This window comes from Pelophylax lessonae (assembly GCF_965119305.1).
Source record: "Pelophylax lessonae genome assembly, chromosome: 6".
Classification (NCBI taxonomy): domain Eukaryota; kingdom Metazoa; phylum Chordata; class Amphibia; order Anura; family Ranidae; genus Pelophylax; species Pelophylax lessonae.
In genome coordinates this window covers 8,797,957-8,810,845 of record NC_138773.1, presented here as the reverse complement: position 1 = coordinate 8,810,845, position 12,889 = coordinate 8,797,957, and the positions used below count along the sequence as shown (strand labels likewise).

The window sequence follows — 12,889 nt, the reverse complement described above, 5'->3', positions numbered from 1 at the left end:
ATTTAGATACATGTCTTTGACAAAAAAATTCTCAATGAATGTATTTTTATCCACTTTAAGACCGAAAGATTTTTCCCCCTTCCTGACCAGGCCATATTTTGTGATTCGGCACTGCGTTACTTTAACGGACAATTGCGCGGTCATGCGACGCTGTACCCAAATTAAATTTACGTCCTTTTTTTTGCACAAACAGAGCTTTCTTTTGGTGGTATTTGATCACCTGTGCGATTTTTAATTTTTGAAAAAAAGAGCGACAATTTTGAAAAAAAAAAAACAATATTTTTCACATTCTGATATATAACATTCCCCCCCCCCCCAAAAAAAATGTAAAAATCTAAATTTTTTAACATTTTAGGCCAATTTGTTTCTTGCTACATATTTTTGTAAAAAAAAAATTGCAATAAGCATATTTTGATTTGTTTGCGCAAAAGTTAACTAACTACGGGAAAGATTTGTCATTTTTATTTATTTTTTTTTAACGAGTAATGGCGGCGATCTGCGATTTTTTTTTTTGCGGTACTGCGACATTGTGGCGGACAGATCGGACCCCTAACTGACATTTTTGACACTTTTGGGGGGACCAGTGACATTACTACAGTAATCAGTGCTAAAAATATGCACTGTTACTGTAATAATGACACTGGCAGGGAAGGGGTTAACACTGTTGGTAAGCAAGGGGTTAAATGTGTGCCTCAGGCTTGTGTGGGGGTTCTGTAACAGAGACACAGATCGCAGGTTGAGCTATGCTGAATCCTGTGATCTCTCCCTGTCTGTCACAGAGAAGATCCACCTGCTTTGCTTACACAAGCGGGCGGATTTTCTCACACTTTCCCCGACGATCGGGGAAGGGAGGCGGCGATCGCCGCCTCTCCTCCTCTGGCCCGACTCCCACTGTGTCTAAACACAGCAGACCGCTACGTCTACGTCGCTGGACCCAGGGGAGCCACTGTGCCGCAGTAGCAGCACCGTGAGTGGTCGGCAAGTGGTTAAGTTATGGGCCATAAAAAAGGGTATGGGGTCCGGGTACTGCCCTGGGAGACATGAATTCATGCAAAAAATACTTACAAAAAAAGATTGTGTTTTCAGGAGCAGTGATTTTAATGATGCTCAATGTGAAACAATATATAAAATGTACAGCGCTGATAAATTTCAAATAATTAATATAAAGTGCAACAGCGCTCATACATATAAATGTGTGTTTAGCAAAGTAACGTGTAAACTCATGTAATTAAAGTGCTAATGTATGCCACATCTAGAAATACGCATACCCATATCTGTATAACCGGAGAAAAATGTACAAACTCTCGCAAATTAAAGTGCTAAAATGTATAACATATGAACACGTCTATATTGTTGTAGTTCAATAATAAAACACAAATCTTCATTAAAAAAAACCATATTCTGTGCAGTATAAACCAACATAGTAAGTGCATAAACAATTTAGAGCTGATGCTGTTAAGAATCAAAGCGACAGTCCATAAAATCCACCATGAGTGTATATACGTGCTGATATATCTTCTACTGCGATCTCAGGTGCATAACCATCACCACCAAGACAACCAAAGTGAAGGCTTACCAGATGTAGTACACCCAATAAAGTTCACACTTTTTAGGTCATTCAGGCTTGTAAAGAGTAGTTAAACTGTATGGCAGTATATCTTCTTCTACAGCCTTTGAAAGTCAATAACTCAATCCTTCAACATCATCATCATCCAATAGAGTATTATAACCGCTGGTGATAAGGGCAACACTACTTCCTCCACTGGGCACTCATAAAATAAAAAACTCACATAGTGTGTACCTTTAAAAACTAATAGTAAAGAAAAGAAACACACTTACAGAAGCTTGAGATGGTAAACGCACGTATAAATAGATGGAGACGGCATTCACAGTGGACCCGACGCGTGTTTCGTCTAAGGAGACATCATCGGGGGTTAAAGTGAAACAATAAAAATGAATAATTCCTTCAACCACTTAAGCCCCGGAAGATTTTATCCCCTTCCTGACCAGGGCCTATTTTGCGATTCGGCACTGCGTGACTTTAACCGACAATTCCACGGTCGTGCGACGCTGTACCTAAACGAATTTGATGTCCTTTTTTTCCCACAAACAGAGCTTTCTTTTGGTGGTATTTGATCACCTGTGCGATTTTTTGATCATGTGCTTTAAGCAAAAAAAGAGCGTCAATTTTGCAAAAATAACAATATTTTTCACATTTTTTTATATGAAATTCCCCCCCAAAAAAATGTAAAAATCTAAATTTTTTAACATTTCGGTCAATTTGTTTTATGCTACATATGTTTGGTAAAAAAAATTGCAAAAAGCGTATTTTGATTGGTTTGCGCAAAAGTTATTGCGTTTACTAACAAAGGGAAAGATTTTTGTTGTTTTTTTTTTAACGGGTAATGGCGGCGATCTGCGATTTTTTTGCGGTACCTCGACATTGCGGTGGACAGATTGGACCCTTGACTGACATTTTTGACACTTTTGGGGTTACCAGTGACATTACTGCAGTAATCAGTGCTATTCTGTACATATGCCCTGTTACTGTAAAATTACACTGGCAGTGAATGGGTTAACTTTATTTGAGAGGGAGGGGTTATGTGTGTCCCAAGGGGTGTGATTCTAACTGTGATTGGCTGTGGCTTGAGCTGTAGAAACAGTGATCAAGGGTCCTACATAGTAGAACCGTATAATCACTATTCTTACACAGGGGAGAATGACAGACGGCTTGTTTACATTAGCCGCCTGACTTTCTCCCTCTGCAGCGACGATCACAGAGTCACACGCGCGGGGGGTCCGTGACCACGCGGGAGCGTGCCTCCGGGGGCGCGCGCTCGCTCCCTAGACCCTCACAGGCTAGCGACGTAGATCTACGTCACTCTGCCTGTGAGGGGCTGACTGCCGCAGTAAATATACAGTGAGCAGTCGGCAAGTGGTTAAATATAGTGCCTGGGGGGGGGGGGGGTCCCTTTAGTCTGTCTGTAAAATGGTGCATCTGCACCATGTATAGAACCTGCTGCAGCAAAGCTGACATTTATAAAGAAAATAAATTAATGAAATTACATTTAAATTGCCAACAATACAATACTGTTGCCAGCAATAGAAAATTGTGTAAAAAAAAAAACAGCGTAAGGGTCCCCCCACCAACCCATACTAGGCCATTCAGGTCTAGTATGGATTGAAAGGGGAACCCCAAACCAACATTTTTTTTTTAAATGGTGTGCCACCCCCAAATTCATACCAAACCCTTATCCAAGCATACAGCCCAGGAGGTCAGGAACATGGGGGGGGGTGCTTAACAAAGCTTTGCCCAATCAGCGCTTAGAATACACTGTGCACCACGCAGTGTATTGCAGGGTGTTTTGCCGGGAGGCGAACACCCCCTGAACGCCCTGCAAATTTGGGTGTTCACAGAACGGGCGAACAGGCAATTTCTGGGCTGAACATTTGCTCAGCCTGAACCGTTCGCCCAATTCTAGTTGATGACTCCAATGCTGAATATATAGGCAACATCCTAGGCATTTGGTCATGTGATTACATGTCATTTGGTCATGTGATTTTGCTGAAGGCAAGGATGAGAGCTCCAGAAGGCAAGGACCAGAGCTTTAGCTGACATAACAACTAGGGTTGAGCGGACACCTAGATGTCCGTGTTCGACGGGTTCGGCCGAACTTTAAAAAAAAGTCCGGGTCCGTGTCCCGGACTTTTACCGAACTTTTCCCGGACACCGAACCCCATTGAAGTCAATGGGGACCCGAACTTTAAGGCACTAAAATGGCTCTAAAACACCAAAGGAAAGGGCTAGAGTGCTGCAAATGGCAGCAAAACGTAATTAAGAGCATGGCAAGTGCTCTGCAAACAAATGTGGATAGGGAAATAACTTAAAACAACAAAAAAAAACAGAAAAATAAAACAATGTTCTTCTTCATCTCTGAAGGACGAGGCCCATATGGAGTAGGAGGGAGGTTGAGGTGGTGGTGGATGTGGCGGTGACATAGGCGTGCGCACAGGGTGTGCTGGGTGTGCCTGGGCACACCCTAATCACCTAGGGCACATAGCATTGCCAGTGAGGAGATGGGAAAGATCTCCCTGGGACCTGCTCTGCTCTATTTCTCCTTGCCTACAGGTACATGGCCCCGATACATTACTCTCCCTGCTGGCAAACACATGCATGTGTATTTCAACTTTGGGGTGCACACCTTAATGCAATAGGCTGCGCACACCTATGGGCGGTGTAGGTGGAAGCGGCGGTGGAGGAGGACCAGGGCCGGATTAACAGCATCATGGGCTTGGTGCTGAGGATTTTGAAGGGCCTTAGGGCCGTGCCTTGCCATGCACCCAGAGGAGGAAGGGTGCAGCCATGCATGCCTAATTCAACATGGGATGCTGTCTCTGAAGCCCATAAACACATCCATGCATCGCCAACTGTCCCTCCTTGTCCGGCCTTCACGCTGTGTGGGGAGGTTCTGAGGGTGCTGCCTGGGGAAGCGAGCATAGAAGCCAGACTTCTGTGTTTACAAGTGACAGAAGAGCGGTAACAGTGAATATGGCCAACCCGGGGCCTATATAAAAGGTAGGGGCCTGGAGCTGCAGCTCCAATAGACCCTACATTAATCTGGCCCTGAGGAGGAGGACGAGGTAGCCAACACTGCTTCTTTTCACAAATTTTAAATGAGGGTACACCCCAAAAGAGTGAGAAAGAGCAAAAATGGAACAATGGGTGGGTAAGGTCGGTATCCATTGCTATTCTGCATAAGGTACGGAAAAGTCCCGTGGGATCCATGCCTGGTTCATTTTAATGAACGTGAGCTTGTCCACATTGTCTCTGGACAGGCGGCTGCGCTTGTCTGTTATAACGCCCCCAGCCGTGCTAAATACCCGTTCAGATAATACACTGGCTGCAGGGCACGCCAGCACCTCCAAGGCGTAAAGGGCAAGCTCAGGCCATGTGCCCAATTTGGAGACCCAGAAGTTGAAGGGGGCAGACCCGTCATTCACTACATGTAGGCGTGTGCACACATACTGCTCCACCATGTTGGTAAAATGCTGCCTCCTGCTAAGACGTTCCATCTGAGCTGCTGGTGCTGCTGTTTGTTGTGGCGTGCTGACAAAGCTTTTCCACATTTCGGCCATGCTAACCCTGCCTTCTGAGGTGCTGGCGGTGCCCTGGTTGCGTTGGCGACCTCCTCCTCCTCCTCCTCTGCCTTGTGCTTCCACTGTGGCCCCGCTGTCAGATGGGAATGCCAGCAGCATGGCGTCTACCAGCGTGCGCTTGTACTCGCGCATCTTGCGATCGCGCTCCAGTGAGTGAATTAAGGACGGTACGTTGTCCTTGTAACGGGGATCCAGCAGCGTGGCCACCCAGTAATCAGCACAAGTTAGAATGTGGGCAACTCGGCGGTCGTTGTGGAGACACTGCAGCATGTAATCGCTCATGTGTGCCAGGCTGCCCAGAGGCGACGAAAGGCTGTCCTCTGTGGGAGGTGTATGGTCCGTGTCCTCTGTATCCCCCCAGCCACGCACCAGTGATGGCCATGAGCTGGCCTGGGTGCCACCCTGCTGTGAACATGGTTCCATCTCCTCCTCCAGCTCCTCCTCCTCCTCATCCTCCTCATCCTCCAGAACTGTGCCCCTGCTGGACAATTGCGTCCCTGGCGTTTGCGTGTGCAGGAACCCACCCTCGGAGCCCCTTGCGAATGACTGCCCTGAAAGCCTTGGAAATGTTACCTCTTCATCCTCCTCCTCCTCCTCATCCTGTGCCACATCCTCTTCCATCATCGCCCGAATTGTTTTTTCAAGGAGGCATAGAAGTGGGATAGTTAAGCTGAGAACGGCGTCATTGCCACTGGCCATGTTGGTGGAGTACTCAAAACAGCGCAACAAGGCACACAGGTCTCGCATGGAGGCCCAGTTATTGGTGGTGAAGTGGTGCTGTTCCGCAGAGCGACTCACGCGTGCGTGCTGCAGCTGAAACTCCACTATGGCCTGCTGCTGCTCGCACAGTCTTTCCAGCATGTGCAAGGTGGAGTTCCACCTTGTGGGCACGTCACATATGAGGCGGTGAGCGGGAAGGCCGAAGTTACGCTGCAGCGCTGCCAGGCGAGCAGCAGCAGGGTGAGAACGCCGAAAGTGCGCACAAACGGCCCGCACTTTCTGCAGCAGCTCTGACATATCGGGGTAGTTTTTAAGGAACCTCTGCACCACCAAATTCAGCACATGCGCCAGGCAAGGGATGTGCGTCAAACCGGCTAGGCCCAGAGCTGCTATGAGATTTCGCCCGTTATCGCACACCACCAGGCCGGGCTTGAGGCTCGCTGGCAGCAACCACTCATTTGTCTGCTGTTCCATGCTCCTCCACAACTCCTGCGCGGTGTGTGGTTTGTCCCCCAAACAGGCAAGTTGTAAAACTGCCTGCTGTCGTTTACCCCTGGCCGTGCTGAAGTTGGTGGTGAAGGTGTTACGCTGTCCGGATGAGGAGGCGGTAGAGGATGAGGAAGCGGAGTAGGAGGAGTTAGGAACAGGAGGCAAACTGAAGCGCCCTGCAATCCTCGGTGGTGGAAGGACATGCGCCAAATTGCTATCCGCCTCAGGCCCATCCGCCACTGCATTTACCCAGTGTGCCGTTAGGGAGATATAACGCCCCTGACCGTGCTTACTGGTCCACGTATCCGTAGTTAGGTGGACCTTGGCACAGATGGCGTTGCGCAGTGCACACCTGATTTTTTCCCCCACTTGGTTGTGCAGGGAAGGGATGGCTTGCCTGGAAAAGTAGTGGCGGCTGGGCACGACGTACTGTGGGACAGCCACCGACATAAGGTTTTTAAAACTGTGCGTCTCCACCAGACGGAATGACAGCATTTCAAAGGCCAATAATTTTGAAATGCTGGCATTCAGGGCCAGGGATCGCGGGTGGGTAGGGGGGTACTTCCTCTTCCTCTCAAGTGTTTGGGAGATGGAAAGCTGAACGCTTCCACGGGACATTGTGGAGATGGTTGTTGGTGACCCAGGTGGTGGTGTTGCTGACAGATCGTCTGTTTGCGGGGTGGCAGGTGCCGGTATCACTACAGATGTGGCTGGAGCGGCCGAGACTGCAGCAGAAGAGGAAGCAGGATGAGCCAGAGACGTTTCTTGGTTTTGAAGGTGTGTACTCCACTGCAGCTCGTGCTTTGCACTTAGATGCCTGATCATGCAGGTTGTGCTCAGGTTGAGAAGGTTCATGCCTCGCTTCAAGCTCTGATTGCACAGGGTGCAAACCACTCGTGTCCTGTCATCAGCACATTTTCTAAAGAACTTCCACGCTAGAGAACTCCTTTGAGCTGACTTTGGTGCGCTCGTTCCCTTGCTGCGTTGGGCAGTAGCGGGCGTAGTGTCTAGGGCACGGCCGCTCCGCTTCTGCACCCTGCTCCCTCTTCTGCTGTGCTGGTGGCTCTGTGCGACCACCGCCTCTTCCTCCAAACTACTCAGTTCACCTGCATGACGTTCATTCCATGTGGGGTCGAGGACCTCATCGTCCTCCACATCATCTTCCACCCAGTCTTCACCCCTGCCCTCCTTGTCGGTCTCCACAATGCTGAACGCCGCAGCAGTTGGCACCTGCGTTTCGTCATCATCGGAGACGTGCTGCGATGATCCTTGCATGTACTCATCTTGAGGAATAAGTGGTTGGGCATCGCTGCACTCAATCTCTTCCACTTCTGGGGCAGGGCTAGGTGGATGGCCCTGGGAAACCCTGCTGACAGAGTCCTCAAAAAGAATAAGAGACTGCTGTATGGCTTGGGGCTCAGACTGCTGGCCTGATTTGCAAGGGGGTGAGGTGAAAGACGGTTGGACATTGGCTGCAGGTGCCAACTCTGACCTTTCTGCAGTAGACTGGGTGGGAGACAATGTGAAGGAACTGGAGGCACTGTCAGCAGCAAACCAATCTACTATCGCCTCAACTTGTTCTGGCCTCATCACTTCTAGGGGCGTTTGATGCCCTACCAAATACTGATGCAGGTTCTGTCGCCTACTCACACTTGAGGAAGGTGTTTCACTTGTGCGTGTAGCTGGCACAGATCGACCATGTCCTCTCCTTGCAACAGGAGCTCTACCAGCAGCACCACGACCCAGGCCACGGCCCTTATTTGACGGTCTCCTCATATTTCTGTAATTTAAGATCTTGCCCTAGAAAGGTTTTTATTGAATAGCGGAATAGAAAATATGATCCAAAAAAAGTGTATGTATATCACACGTACACAACCACACTAGGCCCCAATTACTATTGTTTGTACCCCTAAAAGGCTAGATGAGGAGTAGGGGGAGTATGGAACAGGCAGCACCCTCAAACCTTCAGAAGTATGAGATGAACCCCAACAACTTGGAAAGGTGGATCTCTCTCACACGTACCGACACAGACTATCCCGCAATTCAATTGATCCTCAAAGGTTTTTATTGAATAGCGGAATAGGAAATATGATCAAAAAAAGTGTATGTATCTCGCACGTACACAACCACACTAGGCCCCAATTACTATTGTTTGTACCCCTAAAAGGCTAGATGAGGAGTAGGGGGGGTATGGAACAGGCAGCACCCTCAAACCTTCAGAAGTATGAGATGAACCCCAACAACTTGGAAAGGTGGATCTCTCTCACACGTACCGACACAGACTATCCCGCAATTCAATTGATCCTCAAAGGTTTTTATTGAATAGCGGAATAGGAAATATGATCAAAAAAAGTGTATGTATCTCGCACGTACACAACCACACTAGGCCCCAATTACTATTGTTTGTACCCCTAAAAGGCTAGATGAGGAGTAGGGGGGGTATGGAACAGGCAGCACCCTCAAACCTTCAGAAGTATGAGATGAACCCCAACAACTTGGAAAGGTGGATCTCTCTCACACGTACCGACACAGACTATCCCGCAATTCAATTGATCCTCAAAGGTTTTTATTGAATAGCGGAATAGGAAATATGATCAAAAAAAGTGTATGTATCTCGCACGTACACAACCACACTAGGCCCCAATTACTATTGTTTGTACCCCTAAAAGGCTAGATGAGGAGTAGGGGGGGTATGGAACAGGCAGCACCCTCAAACCTTCAGAAGTATGAGATGAACCCCAACAACTTGGAAAGGTGGATCTCTCTCACACGTACCGACACAGACTATCCCGCAATTCAATTGATCCTCAAAGGTTTTTATTGAATAGCGGAATAGGAAATATGATCAAAAAAAGTGTATGTATCTCGCACGTACACAACCACACTAGGCCCCAATTACTATTGTTTGTACCCCTAAAAGGCTAGATGAGGAGTAGGGGGGGTATGGAACAGGCAGCACCCTCAAACCTTCAGAAGTATGAGATGAACCCCAACAACTTGGAAAGGTGGATCTCTCTCACACGTACCGACACAGACTATCCCGCAATTCAATTGATCCTCAAAGGTTTTTATTGAATAGCGGAATAGGAAATATGATCAAAAAAAGTGTATGTATCTCGCACGTACACAACCACACTAGGCCCCAATTACTATTGTTTGTACCCCTAAAAGGCTAGATGAGGAGTAGGGGGGGTATGGAACAGGCAGCACCCTCAAACCTTCAGAAGTATGAGATGAACCCCAACAACTTGGAAAGGTGGATCTCTCTCACACGTACCAACACAGACTATCCCCCAATTTAACTGATCCCCAAAGGTTTTTGATTAAATAGCGGAATAGAAAATATGATCCCAAAAAAGTGTATGTATCTCGCACGTACACAACCACACTAGGCCCCAATTACTATTGTTTGTACCCCTAAAAGGCTAGATGAGGAGTAGGGGGGGTATGGAACAGGCAGCACCCTCAAACCTTCAGAAGTATGAGATGAACCCCAACAACTTGGAAAGGTGGATCTCTCTCACACGTACCGACACAGACTATCCCGCAATTCAATTGATCCTCAAAGGTTTTTATTGAATAGCGGAATAGGAAATATGATCAAAAAAAGTGTATGTATCTCGCACGTACACAACCACACTAGGCCCCAATTACTATTGTTTGTACCCCTAAAAGGCTAGATGAGGAGTAGGGGGGGTATGGAACAGGCAGCACCCTCAAACCTTCAGAAGTATGAGATGAACCCCAACAACTTGGAAAGGTGGATCTCTCTCACACGTACCAACACAGACTATCCCCCAATTTAACTGATCCCCAAAGGTTTTTGATTAAATAGCGGAATAGAAAATATGATCCCAAAAAAGTGTATGTATATCACACGTACACAACCACACTAGGCCCCAATTACTATTGTTTGTACCCCTAAAAGGCTAGGAGTAGGGGGAGTATGGAACAGGCAGCACCCTCAAACCTTCAGAAGTATGAGATGAACCCCAACAACTTGGAAAGGTGGATCTCTCTCACACGTACCAACACAGACTATCCCCCAATTTAACTGATCCCCAAAGGTTTTTGATTAAATAGCGGAATAGAAAATATGATCCCAAAAAAGTGTATGTATATCACACGTACACAACCACACTAGGCCCCAATTACTATTGTTTGTACCCCTAAAAGGCTAGGAGTAGGGGGAGTATGGAACAGGCAGCACCCTCAAACCTTCAGAAGTATGAGATGAACCCCAACAACTTGGAAAGGTGGATCTCTCTCACACGTACCAACACAGACTATCCCCCAATTTAACTGATCCCCAGAGGTTTTTGATTAAATAGCGGAATAGAAAATATGATCCCAAAAAAGTGTATGTATATCACACGTACACAACCACACTAGGCCCCAATTACTATTGTTTGTACCCCTAAAAGGCTAGGAGTAGGGGGAGTATGGAACAGGCAGCACCCTCAAACCTTCAGAAGTATGAGATGAACCCCAACAACTTGGAAAGGTGGATCTCTCTCACACGTACCAACACAGACTATCCCCCAATTTAACTGATCCCCAGAGGTTTTTGATTAAATAGCGGAATAGAAAATATGATCCCAAAAAAGTGTATGTATATCACACGTACACAACCACACTAGGCCCCAATTACTATTGTTTGTACCCCTAAAAGGCTAGGAGTAGGGGGGAGTATGGAACAGGCAGCACCCTCAAACCTTCAGAAGTATGAGATGAACCCCAACAACTTGGAAAGGTGGATCTCTCTCACACGTACCAACACAGACTATCCCCCAATTTAACTGATCCCCAGAGGTTTTTGATTAAATAGCGGAATAGAAAATATGATCCCAAAAAAGTGTATGTATATCACACGTACACAACCACACTAGGCCCCAATTACTATTGTTTGTACCCCTAAAAGGCTAGGAGTAGGGGGGAGTATGGAACAGGCAGCACCCTCAAACCTTCAGAAGTATGAGATGAACCCCAACAACTTGGAAAGGTGGATCTCTCTCACACGTACCAACACAGACTATCCCCCAATTTAACTGATCCCCAAAGGTTTTTGATTAAATAGCGGAATAGAAAATATGATCCAAAAAAAGTGTATGTATATCACACGTACACAACCACACTAGGCCCCAATTACTATTGTTTGTACCCCTAAAAGGCTAGGAGTAGGGGGAGTATGGAACAGGCAGCACCCTCAAACCTTCAGAAGTATGAGATGAACCCCAACAACTTGGAAAGGTGGATCTCTCTCACACGTACCAACACAGACTATCCCCCAATTTAACTGATCCCCAGAGGTTTTTGATTAAATAGCGGAATAGAAAATATGATCCCAAAAAAGTGTATGTATATCACACGTACACAACCACACTAGGCCCCAATTACTATTGTTTGTACCCCTAAAAGGCTAGGAGTAGGGGGAGTATGGAACAGGCAGCACCCTCAAACCTTCAGAAGTATGAGATGAACCCCAACAACTTGGAAAGGTGGATCTCTCTCACACGTACCAACACAGACTATCCCCCAATTTAACTGATCCCCAGAGGTTTTTGATTAAATAGCGGAATAGAAAATATGATCCCAAAAAAGTGTATGTATATCACACGTACACAACCACACTAGGCCCCAATTACTATTGTTTGTACCCCTAAAAGGCTAGGAGTAGGGGGGAGTATGGAACAGGCAGCACCCTCAAACCTTCAGAAGTATGAGATGAACCCCAACAACTTGGAAAGGTGGATCTCTCTCACACGTACCAACACAGACTATCCCCCAATTTAACTGATCCCCAGAGGTTTTTGATTAAATAGCGGAATAGAAAATATGATCCCAAAAAAGTGTATGTATATCACACGTACACAACCACACTAGGCCCCAATTACTATTGTTTGTACCCCTAAAAGGCTAGATGAGGAGTAGGGGGAGTATGGAACAGGCAGCACCCTCAAACCTTCAGTATGAGATTGTGTTCACTGTACCCCACAAAGATTGAGTTCACTGCACCCCACAATGATTGTGTTCACTGCACCCCACAAAGATTGTGTTCACTGCACCTCACAAAGATTGTGTTCACTGTACCCCCCAAAGATTGTGTTCACTGCACCCCACAAAGATTCTGTTCACTGTACCCCACAAAGATTGTGTTCACTGCACCCCAAAAAGATTGTGTTCACTGCACCCCAAAAAGGATGTTGTTCACTGCACCCCAAAAAGGATGTTGTTCACTCCACCCCAAAAAGATTGTGTTCACTGCACCCCACAAAGATTGTGTTCACTGCACCCCAAAAAGATTGTGTTCACTGCACCCCAAAAATGATTTTGTTCACTGCACCCCAAAAAGGATTTTGTTCACTGCACCCCAAAAAGGATGTTGTTCACTCCACCCCAAAAAGATTGTGTTCACTGCACCCCAAAAAGATTGTGTTCACTGCACCCCACAAAGGATTTTGTTCACTGCACCCCAAAAAGATTGTGTTCACTGCACCCCAAAAAGGATGTTGTTCACTGCACC

The 12,889-nt window shown here is 46.8% G+C and overlaps 1 protein-coding gene across 1 annotated transcript in view; it reads left to right on the top strand.

Moving 5' to 3' along the window:
- LOC309558391 (uncharacterized protein) overlaps positions 1 to 12,889 on the top strand; it is a gene marked incomplete at its 3' end in the record, with an annotated part of 897,500 nt that overhangs the window by 368,999 nt on the left and 515,612 nt on the right. The window lies entirely within an intron of this gene.